The following is an 18,056-nucleotide window of genomic DNA, read 5'->3' on the forward strand; positions in this document are numbered from 1 at the left end:
CAAATTAAAAAAGGAAAACTTTACTTTCAATAAATGAAAATATTCTTTTACAGTTTTTTGGATGAAAGTAAAAGCTTTCCAATTAATGCATCAAGCATATATTTAAAATTTAATTGATCAATTAGTGTGATATTACTTTTATTAGCAGGATGGCATTCACACTTCTACATAATTCCTATCAAAATAATTATTTTGAATATTTTTACAAATTAAAAAAGTATACTTGTGCTTGGATAAAACTATTTCTGACAGCAACATGCCTCATTTCTGACTCCTGAATATTTTGATCCTGTACAGAAAAACTTGTGTAGACATGTTCAGATCACCTCTCTCAGCCAATGTAAAATTAACTCTTCCCAGATTATTTATGATCGTTTTTTTAACCTTCCAAGAAATAAAAAGACTGAGGAGTCTCCCTGTTTACTGGCAGATCCAAGGATTAGGCATTGGAAAGCTTTTTTTCCTACAATTTAAACTTCTTCCTTGTTATTCTGTCTTCTATAAAGATGGGAAACATCTCTTGCTTTTGACATAGCTAAATATTATCATTCTTTTCCCTTGCTGGTCTTCCTTCACCTTCTGCCCTTTGAGTTGAGCAACTGTAAATTCTTTTCATTTCTCTGGAAATGAAATTCTCAGAATTCTACTTTAGATAAGGTTGTTATCTGCTATTCAGGTAATGGTCACATTTGGACATTCTAGGATGATGTTTATTCTTTTGGTTTGTCTTATAAGTAACTCAGATTCTTGAGTGTGGCCTCCCTGTTGGGACAGTTTCAAAAAAAGGTGTGGCAAGCACACAGACCACTTCATGACTTACTGGTAAGGGCGGTTGCATGGAGTTGAGAAATGCAGGTTGCTTTTGAAGGGAAGGGAGCTGAATTTGCCTTTCACACCCTAGATGAATGCTGGAATTTATACAGAAGAAGGCTGTGATTGATTGCACCTTTTGTGAGTTAGCTAACAAGAAAGCTATAAAAGGGATAGACAGGTGGAGTCACTGGAAGGAATGGCCAACCTGATTGACTTTTATGAGGAAACAGCTACCTGGACAGGTGAGTGGAGGGCAGTGAGTATTGTCCACCTGGACACCATCTCTCACAACATCCTCATAGGCAAACTCAGGAAGTGTGGGCTGGATGAGTGGACAGGGAAGTGGTTTAATGCCTGGCTGAATAGCAGATCCCAGAGAGTCACTATCAGTGATACAAGATCTAGTTGGAAGTCTGTCATGAGTAGTGTCCCCAAAGGTTCAATATTGGGCTTAGTATTGTTTAACTTACTCATCAGTGACTTGCTTAGGAGGTACTCTACTCCTTCATCCAAGTTCACTGATGCATCAAAACTGGGAGGAGTGGCTGATACCCCAGGATGCTATACTTGCCCTTCAGAAAGACCTTGACAGGTTGGAGGGATGGACAGAGGGGGACCTTCTGAAATTCAATAAAGGCAAAGGCAGGGTTCTGCATCTGGGTGTGCAATCCCAGCATAGGCTGTGACTGACCGGCTGAAAAGCAGCTCTGCAGAGCTGGAAGTCCATGAGTCAGCTTTGTTTTACTTTTTATCGGTAAATGAGGAAATAAGGAAAGTGCTGGATGATTTAATAAAGGCTGTAGGCTCACTTAGCTCAGTAATCAGGTTGTATGACCATTATTCTTACAGCTCCACTGAGGTGGTTGGCTGAATAGTGGGACCCTTCACCCTTTATCATATTCATTGCCATAACCTTGCCAGATATATCTCTTTTGTCCAAAGAATCAATTTGTGCTTATATTTGTTGTCTACTATTTCAAGTGACCACATAAGCTCTCCAAGGTTTTTTTGCTCATACATCTTAATAATAATCACTATAAACATCACTGTTCTTTGTTGCAGAGCTTGCAGGAAGCTATTTTTTATGTTATTGGGTTAACATATTACAGAGTTTCTTCATTATGTCTGAGCTGCCATTCTACATGGGTAATTAGTGATAGCCAGTAGGGTGGGTGTGTATCTGCTTTTTATGTAATTTATCATTTAGGATTATGATACTCTTAGTTTGTTTTTGGGGTTTTTTTGCAAGGATTAACATGCTTGACTTGGAGTTTCTCTTTCTCAGATTAAATGGTTAGAATCACTTATAAACCCAGACATGCTATTTTGCCACACACCTATACACGAAATAATTAATTTCTTCATAAGGACCTTTTATGACTCTCCTTTTTTGCATATATAAAGTGTATGCACACACACACACATATATTTATATATACACATTTTTCTTGTAAAGCATACTGCAGTTTCATCCTCTCAAAGCTTTAGCATATAGGAAATATTTGAATCTGCAGTCACTCCATGTGTGTACTTGTACTTATTCCTTGTGTCTTAATCTAATCATCCAGAAGCTTGTGACAGTAAGTATAGAGTGGTTTCCTTGTCTGCAGCAGCATTCTTTCAAAGGGAAGATTCCCTGGTGAATTCATTATTACACAGAAGTCCCACCCCCATGAAACTGCTGTAGACACATAACAGGATTACTGTTCAAGAGTTTACTAGGATGCAAGTAAAATTGTTCCAGTCAGTCAGCAGCGAGCATCTTTGAGTAAGGTAGGAAAATGCTTTCTTTTACACACCCCATGAAAACATAAGGAAGCATTTATATTTATTTTCTGTACATAAAATTACTTTGCATATTACATTATCAGTTTACTTTATATGAAAAAAAGGTATTTTTTTTAAAACTTGTCTGAATCTGACTATAAAAATAACTTGTTAAGGTTCGTGCATTCACAGTCAGTCAAACAGTAGATGTGAAGATTGCTTTACTGTTCAGAGACGACCTATAGTTCAAATATATTTTAAAATACTGAAGGGAGAGATTTTGTACTTAATAGATCATTAATGATTTTGACAGCTGATATTTGGGGGGTTTTTGTTGCTTAACATAATTTCCTTTTTTCTTGTAGTTTCATAGCTGCAAAGAAATGAAAATTCTAGTTTCAAAATATTAGCTGTTATATATTATATCTTTAAAAACTCTATATATTTTGTCTCTGAATCGGAGTTTTGATAATGGTAGTTCTCAATACTTACAGAAAGGATTTGATACAAATCTTCTAACTTCATTAGCTAATGAATGTGTCAAATTTATTCATGTAATTCTCAGGAAAGAAATTAGCTGGACTTAATAACCTAATGGCTTAGAAGTGCTCTCAAAATGTAGAGCTGCCTAATCGATGGGGTGACAAATGAAATGATCTGTGGTCTGCAAGGTTAGGAGTTAATTGAATGAAGAGGCAGTATTGACAGTATTTTATATTTTTTAACAGCTGCACATATATTCCTAATAGAAAGCTTGGTTTTATTCTTCCTTAAAGTAATTGCACATTCATCCTTAATTGAAATTCCCGGGCTTTATCTAGCAAATTGCTTTTACTCAGAGTAAGGGTCTTTGACATTTATACTTTGGAGATTTAAGTTGTCGATGTGATATATAGAGGACCTACTTTTAACTATAAGTGGCTAAAAATCATTTTAACCTGCACTGAAAATTTTCCTCTACTCTCAGATTCTAAAAGCTTGTGTGAGTGCTGGGAAATACCTCAATTTATGCAATATATTTAATGTTTTAGATACTGTTTGCTCTACACATTACTGTATGAGGAAATATAACGCATTTTCATTTTGTTGAATAAGGTTTTCGTTATTTCATTGATAGCTAGATGAAAAAGACAATTTAATGAAATCTAGATTCTTATGAGTCCTTGTCCAAATTGTAGTAAGTTTTCTTACTAGGATTCAGACATTAGAAATGTCACAACAAATAATGTTAACAATGTTTAAATAATTATCCAGGTCTTAAAAAAAAAAAAAAAAAAAAAAAAAAAAAAAAGAAGCGGGGGAAAGCCAGCTGCTGCTTTTGTACTTTTTACAACCACTCCATCTTCGGGGAACCCAATGATCAGAACTAACTTCTTTTTTCTAACCGCAAACTCTGCACACCTGGTTGTACTCTGTGAAAGCCTGTATCTGCCAATTGGTTCTGGTAACATGATGTCCATGCTCTGCAGGAGATTGGACTAGAGGCTTTTGGACATCCTTTCCTACCCAACCTATTCTATAATTTTTGTCCTTTCTTTACTCACCCAGCAGCAGCTATCCTGAATGTCTTGATTTCAACACCACCTAATACTGGGAAAAGGAGGGAAAAAAAGATTCAGAAAAAATGTGGTTTAGCTGTATAAATGGCATAATACTCATAAATGGCAAAACATAATGGCATCAATAACTCATGTTTAAATAAAGACAAAATGAAATAGAAAATTAAAACAAGATGGATAGGAGTTTGTCATGAGGCAATAGCATCACCCTGTGCTTTACCACAGGGGTGGTTGATGAACTGACAACAAAGGCAATGTCGTGATCAGTAATAGGTATGAAGGTATGCCCAAACTCTGGGATATAATTTTAATATGGAGATATCTGAAGATATCCAAGTTGTAGAAAGAGAGGATGTCTCGGTGATAACCATGTACCACAAAAACTACTGCCACTGAAGAGCTTGGCAGCCCTGGTTTCACCCTTCAGACCCAGGACCTCTGACCTAAACATGCTGAGATTCACTGTGCAGGAACACATGGACATGTGTCAAGTAGCCTGACAGGCAGACTGCTTTTGATGCCTGTGGTTTGGGGAGTGAGTTATGCTAAGTCCAGAAAACATTCATTAATTAAACATGTACTGAAAGCTTGTTATATTATAGATATGTGATATATAATTTTCTTCATCACTTAAAGCTTTAAACTTTAGCTTTAAACAGGGAATAAAGTGTTGATAGTGAACTAGAAACTGTTTCTCAAATACCAAGTTCTTTTTAGGACATCTGTGTAGCACATGAATTTTCAGCATGTTTTGGGATTGTATGAACTTTAGACTTGATTCCACTATTGCAGGGTACAGGTCTTACCTCCAGGGCTCTTGAGTAGGGGCTTATTAAGTTTCAACTATTTGGTTTCAGGGAGATACTGTGCAATGCAGCAATATGAACAGTGTTCTCCACTGATACTAACCTGATACTACCAAAGCTATCCTGAGTAAATAGTTCTTTTCTTTCTTGATTTATGTGGAGTTTGGACATATTCAACACTAATAGGACTGTTCGCTAGCCTTAGGGGGCTTTAATCTATAATCATACTTTGGCTATTGCTGAGAAAGTTTTACTTTTACTACAACATTTGGACCTCTGTTTTCCCCCACAAATCTCACTTGTCTCCTGTGCTTAACACATATGAACTGAGCAGGTCCCCTCCATTCCTTCAGCTTGGGAACAAAAACAGCTTAGAGATCTCAGAACTGTGCAGTGAAATAAAGTCTGCATTCTTTGAAACTTGGCAATGAACAATAATCTGTCCTTTTCTTCTCACATTAGAATGTCATCCATATTTAATATGTGAAAATTTTCTACACTGCTTGCTTTATTTGTTTTTTTGGGTTTTTTTTTTTTTTGTTTTTTTTTGTTTTTTTTTTTTTGTTTCTCACTTTCTCTCTCTGAAACAAAACTTAAAACATCCAGCTGCATGATTTGGACCTGGGATGGGCTTTCAGAATAAGGAATAGAAAGAGAAAGAAAATGGAGGAGGAGAACAAATTGTCTAAAACTTGTATCCACAAAGAGTTATTATATATAATTCATGGTTTTGTAGTTAGGAAAATACAAAGAAAAGTAACTAACTCTGAAAAAAGTGCAATCTTATTGTGTGGTGAGAATATAAATTCCACATCTTAGAAATTTAGAAGAGATAAAAAACACAAACATATTGTGTGGGGAGAGAGGGAAGGACAAATCCTTCATTGCCTGGCAAAGAAAGAACCTGCATTACTGCTTTTCTTCACTACAGAATGAGCTGCTATCCTGTCCCTACTACACAAGTCTTACAGTAGGATAAAGTAACTTGGCCAAAAGGTACATCATTATGAAATTGCCTTCTGCAATCTCTTTTCTTGCACTTTTAATGCTGTGTAATAACAATTAAAAACTTGAGAGCACTGTGAAGTGCAGATTGGAAAGGAGAGAAGAGAGGGATTTTTGGGACAGGGTTTTTTTGTTTTGGTTTGGGGTTTTGTTTGGGTTTTTGCTTTGTAATGTGTAAGACCTTTTGCTTCTTGGCTTTTTGTTTTTTGTTTAAATCCACAGTCCAGGAAAAAGCTGCTTCAGTCATGTTGTTAGAAGGTAAGAGGAAAATTAATAGCAGAAACTTTAACGCGCTGCTGCTAATATTATGTTCCTAAGCACCTCAACCACTTTTTCATTAGAGAAGCAGGTTTGAGCTCTTAAAATTCCTTCTTTCTGGGTTTCTGAAATAAGTCCTTGCTGACTGTGATAACATTGCCACAGAGGCAAGGCTTGGAGCATGATGGGGTGATAATTTTTTTTCTCCACTTCTTTCTCTATTGGGAGATGGTGAAAAGAGGGAAACATATACAGGAATAGAGATTTTACTGATAATGTTGTGCAGACCCTTGAGGACAAACAGTAATCATAGAATAAATTGATAGCATCTTCTAAATAACTCCCCTATATCTGCTCATAATGACCTGGCTATTAGGTGGTAGCTAATAAAGCTGCTAATTTGCTGGATCTGATAAATGCACCTCCGAATGACAGGGGGAGTTCTCATGCTAATAATTGGCTTTATTAATGCTTATTGCAGACCACTGGAAAAAAAATCTCTTTGTTTTGCTGACTATTCTGATTTCAGTATATATTTGCAAAATTACAGTATCATTCTTTCCCTTTGCCTTTTACTTTCCTAGGAGTCAATCATACAAAAATTAAGATGCCTAGTACAAAGAAACCTCTTTGGAACATCTCTTTGCTCCATCTTGTTTTTCCCATATTATTTCTCTTCTTCTCTTGATTTACCTTTAGAGAGAAAATAATGCAATGGCAAATGCCAAAGACAAAATTCCTTCTTAATGTAGCAATCGGTCTGGAAATATGTAGCAATTCAGTAGCGTATGGCAAGTGGATGTGTACAAGCTACACCTAGTGTGATTTGACTAGTCTGGGGTGGTTTTTCCCATGCCTAGTTGCCTCCTAAGCATTTGAAAGAGTCAATCTTTGAAAGGCAATGGCTGTTCCCACACTGGAAACCACCCTATAACCCCAAAAGGCTAGTTGCTGTGTAGAAGAACATGGAAGAATAGCATATAGCTAAAGAATACTTTGAGGAATCCTCTTTTGGATTAGAAATTTGCAATAAAATGGAAGCGAGATGTTCATGTGGTTGAACACTGCACATAGAGCTATTACAAGGAAGAAGGCAGCAGGAGAAAGACAACAATTGGCACTTGACCAAGATTCCTCCTTCAGTAACTACTGTATATATAGCGGGGACCTCTCCCCCCTCTATTAATCTTTGTTTTGACATAAGGTAACTTCATAGTGATTATTTAGAACTCACCACAATGAAGTATTTAAATAAATTTCTTTTATGATATAGCCACTGATGTAATAAAAATACAGAACTATGAATTAAGAGTTTGTATGTGCTACTTGAGGTCTTGTAATTACAACCAATAAAAAGTTGTTCTTGGCTTCATATGGAAATGTTTTGTTTTCTATTGTGTATGGATTTATATCACCAAAAAATGAAATGAATGGGCAAGCTTACAAGATTTCAATCTTGTTTTCTTAACAAAAATCTTTAAGGTAATGCGGTACTTGCAACCAAAATTTTTCATATGATTGTATATTATATAGATGTACAATACAGGTGTCAAATGTAGGAAAAAATGTGTGCTGTTTAAAACATATATAAAGATTTCTACTTTGTTTTTACAATATAAACATGAGCATAGAAAATCATAAAGCTGTAAATTCAGATATGGATACATTTATGCAGTATGTATGTATAAATATAAGGATAGATACATAAACCTCATATATATATATATGTATGTATGCATATGACAATTCTGATGTGTATTTACACAAAAGTGAGACTCATTTTTGAGTCTTTTGAAATGCAAAAATATCTTTGAAATGCAGTACTGTTCATGAACCACTTAAGAAAGATGTACTTTTGAAAAGATGGCTTGAGAGTGTATAACAATCTATATTGATACATAAGGAGCAACAATGTAGGTATTAATTGTCTAAGTAATAGTTCTTTTAATGTATTTGTAGTTTTGCCATGGTTTTATTTACTTGACTTGCCTGTAGTAAAGTCCTCTCAAAAGGTTTCTAAGTGGTTTAGCAATCAGTTTTACAACTGGTCTGGATAATTCACCTACAGTGTTAATTCTGTTTAGATTCCTCTAATGCTAATGAAAGTTATCTAGCTTTATTTGACCATATGTTCACTTAATTGAAAATGCTATTGACACAGCAAAAATCACAAAAGTGTAATTCTGTATATCTTTCTCAAAATTGGTGTTATGTAGGGTAATATTTTTTCAGCCAGCTCTCTGATACTCAGAGTTTGTGCCTTGGCTTTATATCAGTAAAGTACCAAGGGTATCCAGCCTGATCAGAAAGAACAAAATTAATTTTCTAGAGAATTTCAGAGACCATTTGGCATCTAATAGATTAATAGAAGCCTAGGTATAGGCCAGACAGGAATCTAGAATTTTATTATCCAGAGTTTTCCCATAAATTAACACACTTGCCAGCACAGATTCTTTGTTCATAAATTTAAATTGAGGTGAATTTGTGCATGAACCTCACTTTCCTATTTTAATTTGAGCTTTTAAAAGGAAAGCCTTCACAAATACCAGTAATGGAAACATGGCATACACACTCTCCATTCTCTCTGTAAGAGCTGTTTACAAGAGAAGAGCCTTGAATGTTATAGAGAATATAACTATATATAAGATTAAAATTTGGCTGTTTTATCCTGCAATATTCTGGATTTCATGTTGGATTTCATATAGTTGCCAGCCATGCTGAGTTCTATCAAACACAGTAAATGGATTCTGTTTGATAGAGCTATAGCACCGTATGGGCTTATTCCTGGCAGTTCTTTACATTGACATGTAATTTTTCAAGTTTTCCCTCAAAGTTATTCTACTGGCTCCCCTTGGCTCTGGACTTTGATCAAGCTGAGCAGGTGAGCCTTTGGACAGGTTGCTGTCAAAATAGTGAAGTCATTTTCCACCTTTACCTAGGAAATGCTCTAAGTAGATTGTCAGCTCTTGCTGCTCCGATTTTCCCCCTCTGTCTCTCACTTGTTCAGTGGGATTTGGTCACTCTACCCAGGTTACCAGTCACAGGCCACAGACACACAAACGGTGACATATAGTTGTAAACTGGGCTAGTGACTAGCACTGATCTATGCCTCTGCAGTTCATGGGGCTGAGGAAAGCATATGGCTATCAATTTTTAAAAAATAAAGTCATAAAACCACAAGAATCCACAAATCATAGCTTGATTCCAGAGTTTGTGAGTAGAAGGACAACTGTATTATTTTAAACTAGGTCATCTAGACCATGTGCAAACACTGATCAAGATACTCTACTGCTAAATAGTTATTTTCTGAAATGCTATCTTATTCTAACAATCTGAGTATTTGTCAAGAGTGGGAGAAGGATTGTGAGAAGAGTAAAAAGAATTATTTTAATTCTTGAAATAAATGAGGAAGAAAATAATATGCCATTAAGATATTGGGTGCATCTCTTCTTTTTTTATTGTTTGTTTGGTTGTTTTTTTCCTTGATGTCAAGACACAGATCTGTTATTTTGACATAAAAAAGAAGCATTTTCTTCCTTTCTTATCCAAGAGTTGTCAAATAAATCTCTGTCAGGTGAATCTAATGTTTGCAGAAAAGCAGTTCCTGTAAGAAGCATCCAATTAGCCTACTTATGTCACTTAGCACTCTGTGCTTTAGTGTTCTCTGACTGTAGATTAGTTTCTGTGCTCTAATTCCTGCCATTAATATTCATCCACCATAATCTTGCTTTGCTATGCATTATTTATCAAGTTTAAGAAGTGTTATAGCAAGTTTAACTAGGTAACAGGCAAAAACTGTTGTCCAAAAAGTGTTTTTAACCTGAACAGTTCACACACTGAAGAAGATATGAAAAATGTTATTTAAAATGAGGCAACTTTACAGATAGTGGAGACGTGTTCTTTATTCAGGTTTTTTCCTGTCTGTACAACCATCTGTTTCTTCAAATGCTAAGAATGAGACTAAATTTCCATACAATTTATTTTTAAAAATATTTAAAATTTGGAAATTTGGAAAAAAAAAAACCTGTAAGTATACCAAAGGGAATCTTTCCTAACAGAGGAGGACTCAAGCTACAAACTAGAAAAGGGGCTTCTACAGATACTTCCATAGTCTGTTGGGGAGAAGTGCTCTTGCAGATGCTTCTTTAAGAACTATTGTTTGCAGGGTAGAAAACTGGCTGGATGGCCATGGCCAGAGGGGGTGGTGAAGGGTCCAGCTGGCAGCCGGTCGCCAGTGGGGCTCTGGCAGGCTTGGTGTTGGGCCCAGCCCTGTTTAACAGCTTTGACAGGATTCTGGGTGAGATGGTCAAGGGCACACCCAGTCAGTTTGCAGATGACACCAAGCTCGGTGATGGAATTGATCTGCTGGAGGGCAGGAAGGCTCTGCAGAGGGATCTGGACAGGCTGGATCCATGGGCCAAGGCCAATTTTATGAGGTTCAACAAAGCCAAGTGCTGGGTCCTGCACTTTGGTCACAACAAACCCAGGCAGCGCTACAGGCTGGAAGAAGAGTGATTGGAAAGCTGCCCAGCAATGAAGGACCTGGGGGTGCTGGTGACAGGGGCTGAACATGAGCCAGATGTGCCCAGGTGGCCAAGCAGGCCAATGGCACCCTGCCTTTATCAGCAATAGTGTGGCCAGCAGGAGCAGGGCAGGGATTCTCCCCCTGTGCTCAGGACTCCTGAGGCCACACCTCAAATCCTGTGTCCAGTTCTGAACCCCTTCACTTCAAGAAATACATTGAGTTGCTGCAGCATGTCCAGAGAAGCTGGGGCAGGCTTTGGAACAGAAGTCCTGTGAGGAATGGCTAGGAAGCCATTTACACTGGAGAAAAGGAGGCTCAGTAGTGATTTTATCTCTCTCTAAAATTACTTGAATGGAGGTTGTAGCAAGATGTGGGTCAGTCCCTTTTCCCAGTTAACAAGCAATAGGACAAGAGGAAATGACCTCATGTTGTACTACGGAAGGTTTAGATTGATTGCTGGGAAAAAAATCTTAATGGAAAAGGCTGTCAAGCACTGAAACAGGCTACCCAAAGAAGTGGTGGAGTCAGCAGCCCAGAATTTATTTAAAAGCCAGGTAGACATGATTTGGTGGTGGATTTGGCAGGGTTGATGGTTTAACTCGATGATCTTAAGGAACTTTTACAAATCTATTAGTTAGTCTATGACATTTGCTAAATAGTTTTGATAAATGAAATTATTTTCATAACAAAAAGAAATCTTAGAAGTTTGATTTTCAAGAAGGATATTTGGATTGGGTAAAAGAACAGAGTATGCAAAATGCCAGTGGGGATTAGAAGCTTTTAAAAGGGCATTGGATTAGGGAGACAATCCCTGAAAAATATGTTGAGAGTGTTTTGTTGCACATTTAATCTGAGACCTCAAATAATGATGCTCATGAAAGACAGTGAAAGAAGGACTTGCACTCCTACGAATATAATGCAACTCTCCTGTGGAAAGGGGGACAGTTGCCTTCTGAGAACAGGGTAGAAATCTGGGCCAGTCAGTTAAGTGACAGTTTAAGATAAATACATTGCTATTTTAAGGAATGTAAAATTTTTCACGAGTTCCTTCATGAATTTTTAAATTTTAAAAGTTACATATTTGAATATTCAACTAATAGTAAGCATGATTGCCACTGCTGCATCAGGTAACCATTACATATCAAGTGAAGAGCAAGCTCGCTTTGTAGACATGTAGACATGTCAAAATTATTATGTGGAAGAATAATTTGACTAAATACTTATTCATATTTAAGTGAGTGACATGGTCCTACATATAAATAAGTAGAGAAAAAATATGTAGCCTGCATGTGTTATATACATATATATATATATATATATATAGAGAGAGAGAGAGAAGAACTGTATAGTTTTCTTTTTTAAAGAATAAGCTAATCATTAGAGCAGTAAAGTGGATACCTTTTTTAAAGAATAAGCTAATCATTAGAGCAGTAAAGTGGATACCTTTTCTGTTCTTTGTCTTATTTCAGGCAGAAGAATATTAAATTTTTACAGTAGTTACAGCTGTAGTACCCATCAGTACCAGTATTTTTTCATAAGTTACATGGCTGGTGATTCTATTGATCAGGGGCACTACTGAAGGTTTAACCTCATCACATATAATCTAAAAGTTCACATTTCCATCAAAAATGAAGGGATCTGAGCTAAAGGTGCTGTGGGAAGCTGGACCCACAGTAGCACTCCTTTTATTGTATTTGCTTTGACTGGAGAAAAAAAATCTAGTTCAGAAAATCTGACATTTGAGGAAAAATATATGATTTGGAGAAAGTGAATAAAGTTTTCTGGTCATTAGTTAAACTTTAAACTCATATAGGAATATCTTGGAGCTGATGTATTGCATGAGTTGAGGGAAATTCTAAATTGCTGGAGGATATTGTCATAGACTTATTCACATTTGTGGTTAGGAATACATCTAATGTTGACTTTGTAAAGTCAGTTGGTTTCTCTGAGTCACTTTTAACACACTTAGTATTCATATGACAGTGAATTTGATTTTTACCGATTCCTCTATTTTCTTCAGCAAATAAGCTGTTTATTACAGATTATGTAATATATTGCCCTAAAACATCAGTTTAAAATTATAAAATTAGAAACACTGAATTTCTATATATGTGGCAGTCAAGTACTCTCCAAATGAAATAAAACATAAACTTGTTGTGCAGTGATGAGGATGTCTTATCTGGTTCAGCAATGAAGAGAATCCTTTGCTTCTCAAAGGATTACATTTTCTTGTGCAATGCTCAGCAATGCTCTGGATCCAGAGGGGTTAAGCAGCATAGGGACGTGGTAATTGTTGGTTTCAATTCTGTTTCCAATTAGGTTTGATAAAGAATTTTATACAAAGGCAACAGTCAAAGGCAATAAGGAGCTGCCTTAGAAGAGAAGAACAGATGCTGAAGTCAGGTTTATGTTCCAGGTGATTGGTACAATAAGCTTCAGGAAATTATGCAAGAGACAGCAGAGCATTCTAAACAAAGTTCTCTGCATAATTTTTCTGTGCTTTTGATGGGCGGGCTTCATCATTCTGTGGAACATCTGGCATGCTGTAGTTCTGAATGTACCAGTACCCATCCTGGGAGAGAAGCTGTGGAACTGAGACACTTATCATTAGCATTTGATGTATACTGAAATAAGGTATGCACTTCTTACCCTATTAGTGCTTTTCTATTTGGATGGAACTTGGAAATTACTTGAAAATCCAAGGAAATATTTTTAAAGATATTTTGCATCTTGTATTTTTAACTTCTCTCCTTCTAAATTCCCCCAAAAAAGCATGAAGCAAATTAAACCAGAGTGATTTTATATGTGTTTCCCAAAACTTACAAGAACTACTGGTTGAGGGCTTATGTCCTCCTGCCCTTGGCTTTGAGGATCTCTATTGCCTACTCCTGGTGTGCTGAAAGATCTTCCTGCCACGTGCCTTTGCTGTGCTAAAAACCATCAAATAGGGCAGGACTGGACAGATACAACAGGACAATGGGGGTGATTTAATTATCAATGAGCTACATGCTTTTTATTGGACAGTTATGTCTTTTTGCTATGTTTTTTGATTGTGTCCTCATGACATGTCCTCCAAATGAAATGTTCAGCATCTTCTGAGCAATCTGGTGTTTCTTTTTGCTGTTGCAGGACTAGGTCTCTGGTATTGCTGCACTTTGGGATACATCATAAGAGAACATGACTGCAGCCTACAGCCTCTGCAGCCACTCTGAAAATTCCAAGGTTCCTCTCACCATCCCATTAGTCATTTTTTCCATGAAAGCCCTCACACCATTTCCAATGGGGTAAAGAAATAATTTGAATTTAGAGACTGCAAATACACTGCCTGAGAAGATGTATTTGACAGCATACTACACTCTGGCATTAGCCCTCTGTACTAAAGCCCTGCTGGGGAATTTCACATCAGTTCTGTCAGTATTTCGGGCAATTTATCTACCATTGGAGAAAAGACTGATGATATAAACTATTTCCTTTGGGAACACTTTTTTTTATGCTTTAGAGTCCTTTTTTTCTGAGCCCATGAGATAAACAGATGGGTAGTCAGCTGCTGTGCTGCATTGCTGAGGTGATCAGCAGCAAAAATTCAGGATAACAAAATGTTCTCTGGTGAAGGTCTGCACAGAGCTCACCTCAGAACTGCAAAGCAATGTGAAATCTTCCCAAGCAGTTCAGAAGCACACATCTCTCAGTGTATGAAAGATCACTCAATTTGATAGCAAAATGCCAAAACATTTGCTGCAGACTGTGCAGTAGATATGTGGTTAATTTAAAGATAGTAGCGCTGTTTTACTACTTAGCAATTCCTAGTCCAGTTCTAGAAACCTGGGCTACTTTTAACAGAGGAAAAAGAAGATATTAAAACTTCTGCAACATAAATAGTACTGTGAGTCCTCCTTGTTTAGTATGGCAGCAGGCAGTCTTCCAGGACGACAGACTAAAGAAAAATAAGGAATTTATTCATTACTTCCCATCAGCAAGCAGAGGTTTTGCCATTTCCTGTAAAGCAGGGCTTCAAAAAAAGTTAACAGCTACTTTGGAAGACACATACCATAACCATGTCCCCCCTTCCCCCTTCTTTCCCTGAGTTTTTGCTTTATGATGTCATATGGTATGGAATAACCCTTTGGCCAGTATGAGTCAGCTGTCTCCTCCCAGCTTCTTGCAAGCCTCAGCTCTCCTTTTTGAGGGAGACAGACTCAGGGGGGGGAAAAACCTCAGTGCTGTGTAAGCACTGTCCAGCCACTGCCAAAACATTGGTGTATTGGTATGTTGTCCACATGCTTGTGGGGGTTTTTTTTCCCACTTCAGTAATACAAGAAGTTGTGGCAGCATGAAGTAATGCTGTTGATACAGCTTGGTGTCATGCTCAGGCTTGCTGAAGGTGAGCTCAATTCCGTTGTCCATGTCACCAACAAAGACATTAAATGGTGCCAGCTCCAACACCTACCCCTGAGGAACAACACTTGTCACTGCTCCCCCTTGGGCATCATGCTGCCAAACTCCACTCTTAATGCAACCATCCAGACAGTCCTCTTTCTACAGCATGGTCTGTCCATCAAATCTGTAACTTTCTAGTTTAGAGAAAAGGATGCCATGTTGGACAGTCTAAAATGCTTTGCACAAATAAAGGTAGATATCAGTCACTCTTCCCCCATCCACTACCTCTATATCCATCATAGAAGGCCACCAAATTTTTCAGGTACAATTTGCCTTTGGAGAAGCCATGTTTGCCATCATCCATCACGTCTTTATTTTCTGTGTGCCTTTGCAATAGTTACCCGGAGCACCTGATCCATGATCTTGGCAGGCATAGACATGAGACTGACTTGTAGTTCTCTGCTTGTGAATATCTTGCTGCTGAAATGTTGCAATTAAAACATGCAGATAAAATACTATTTAGAGGGATTCTGTAACACACTTTTCATGTATTATAAGAATTAATCCACAACCCCAGTTCATAAAATTGGTTTGCACTCTACCCAAAGAGGATACTGTTGTTTCAAGTTTGAGTAGATGAAACAAAAAGATAGTGCCAAGGAAGTGATCTGCTTACTGATAAAGACAAAAGGCTGGATAGGATGTACCATGGGGTAGGAAAGTATTACTATGATGCAGGTCAGTTTGAGAAACTAGAAGAGCAGCAGAGTTTCTGTAGAAGGAAAAACAGTAAAGCAAGTAAGGACAGAGCATTTTATGACTGGTTCTTAGGTTCAGGCAGAGAACTTCTTAGAGTACAGAAGGAGAATGTGATTCTGTATCAATCCTACAATCTAGCTGATTCTTTTACCACTTATACCATATGGAATTTGCTGTTGTACTTTTCAGAGTACAATACAGAAAAATAAATGAAAGGTATTAACTTAGCATAAGACCACTTATGATAAAATACATTGTATCAAAAGATAACAGCTACCAGCTGACACATCTGGGGAAGTGGGTAGGTATGTCCACTTTGAGCTCTATGGTACAGCTTCTAGCATAGCAGGGAAGTCCTGGCTCTTAGTTAATATTTCTTTTTCAGAGTCAGCAGAAGCCATCTTCATCTTTTCTTCCTTTTCCTAAATTAGTCATATCTGCTTAAACCTCAACCTACAGTGTGTCTCACAGCAAAACCTTCCTAATGTGGGTGTATTGTGGGAATATTTTTATGTCTAGATTCTCATTCTTGTTGAAATCAATGCTTTTGATTTGACAATAAATTATATCCTGGTTATGACCCCATCCTTTTAGCAGCTCTCTCAAGTCTATTTTGGTTCTGTTTAATTTCAGGAGCTTACTGAATCTGAATGTTCTTAGACTCTGTGGAAATTTATCTGCAGTAAAAGTTGCAAACTCCAGTGTCAGCATAATCCAAAGCATAATATTTGCTTTTAGAGCAGGTACCCCTCATAGTCTAGTCTTGGCTATAAATTAACATGTAAAGAGGCAGGTGGCACCCAGTTTTGACTTCCAAAGAGGAGAGACTATTTTTGTACATAGATCGATCCACTCTACAGTGATTGAATAACTATTGGATGACAGCTGGAGGCTGCACAAACATAATAACCTACCAATTTCATCTGCTCTGTTCTTCCTGCACTTTCAAACACAGAATAAGCCTGTAAATTGATAATAGTATTTGTGATATCTGAACTGAGAGTAATCTGGGTTGCACATATCTGACGATTCATGTTCTCATGTAAATTTCAAACAAATGAAATAAATTCACACTGGTTTTCCTTTGGGATGTAGTGGCAGAGCAGCACATGGAGAATCAGTTTAAAGTTACCATGGATCTCAAGATAGCTTCAAATGCCAATGCATCATTACAACACTGTTGAGTGGGACACATCATACAGGTGGGCAGGACCAGGTTCAGCATGATTCTTTAGTATTTGGTTCTTTTGAAGATTTTATTATATATTTTAGGTATCTTTCTTTATATTCCTGGACTCTGTCTTTATTGAAATCCTCATCCTCCTTAATAAATTAGTGATGGCTTATTAATAATGGAATGGTTTGGGTTCAAGGGACCTTAAAGACAATCTTGTTCCAAAGTTCTTGCCATGGTCCTCCACTAGACCAGGTTGCTCAATGCCCCATCCAGCCTGGTTTTGAACTCTGTCAGGGACGGCATATCCACAACACATCTGGACAACCTGTTCCATTGCTTCAGCACCCTTAAAGGTAACGCCTTCCCTCATTTTGCTGTTTGACTTTACTACATCTCTGGGTTCTTTGCAGGCAGCAGAAAAAAAGATTCACACATGCAACAGTTTTACAAAACACTTTGCAAGAGATTGGAACAGAAGATTATTTTACCCTACAGTTTGATGGAAATAGAGATTTATTGTTTTTTCCCTAAATGCCCTTTTATTGAGGCTGCATTATAATTAAATCATTTTGCAAGTGTCTCCTCATCTTATGCTTTCTTAATTTTTGTAGATAATATTTTTAGAACTCTACATTACTCATATATTTCTCAGATGGCAAAAATACATACTTATTCAATCCTTCTCTTGACATTTCCAGTCTCCTTTTTCTCTGAATTTTCTTGAATTTGCTAACAATCTTGTGACAACAATGCACCAAAGTAGTTTCTGACTCCACTATTTTGGCTGTATGACTTTGAGGGGAAGGGTTATCAAGAATAAACTATGCAGGAACACGCTTAAAATCCAATTGGATGGGAGGCTTTTTTACTGGTTTCCACTTTTTCCATACTGACCACATGGGACTCTGACCAGTCAGACTGAAGTCTGTTTGAAGCAGTTAGAAAATGCCTGTATCTTCGTCATACTGGCTGGCCACCCACAAATCCTCAAAAAAAATTCTTTAAACTTC

General features: G+C 37.2%; 1 protein-coding gene across 2 annotated transcripts in view; it reads left to right on the forward strand.

The window, feature by feature from the left end:
* The first annotated feature begins 876 nt into the window (after positions 1-876).
* DLC1 (DLC1 Rho GTPase activating protein) overlaps positions 877-18,056 on the forward strand; it is a 245,931-nt gene continuing 228,751 nt past the window's right edge. The window contains exon 1 of one of the 2 annotated variants that reach the window (XM_063157210.1): positions 877-1,055. The gene's annotated coding sequence lies outside the window, so the exon portion shown is untranslated. Of the gene's footprint in view, positions 1,056-2,515; positions 2,587-18,056 lie in introns of those variants that run through there. The other variant, XM_063157212.1, reaches the window with a different exon arrangement.

This window comes from Melospiza melodia, chromosome 5 (genome assembly GCF_035770615.1).
Source record: "Melospiza melodia melodia isolate bMelMel2 chromosome 5, bMelMel2.pri, whole genome shotgun sequence".
Classification (NCBI taxonomy): Eukaryota; Metazoa; Chordata; class Aves; order Passeriformes; family Passerellidae; genus Melospiza; species Melospiza melodia.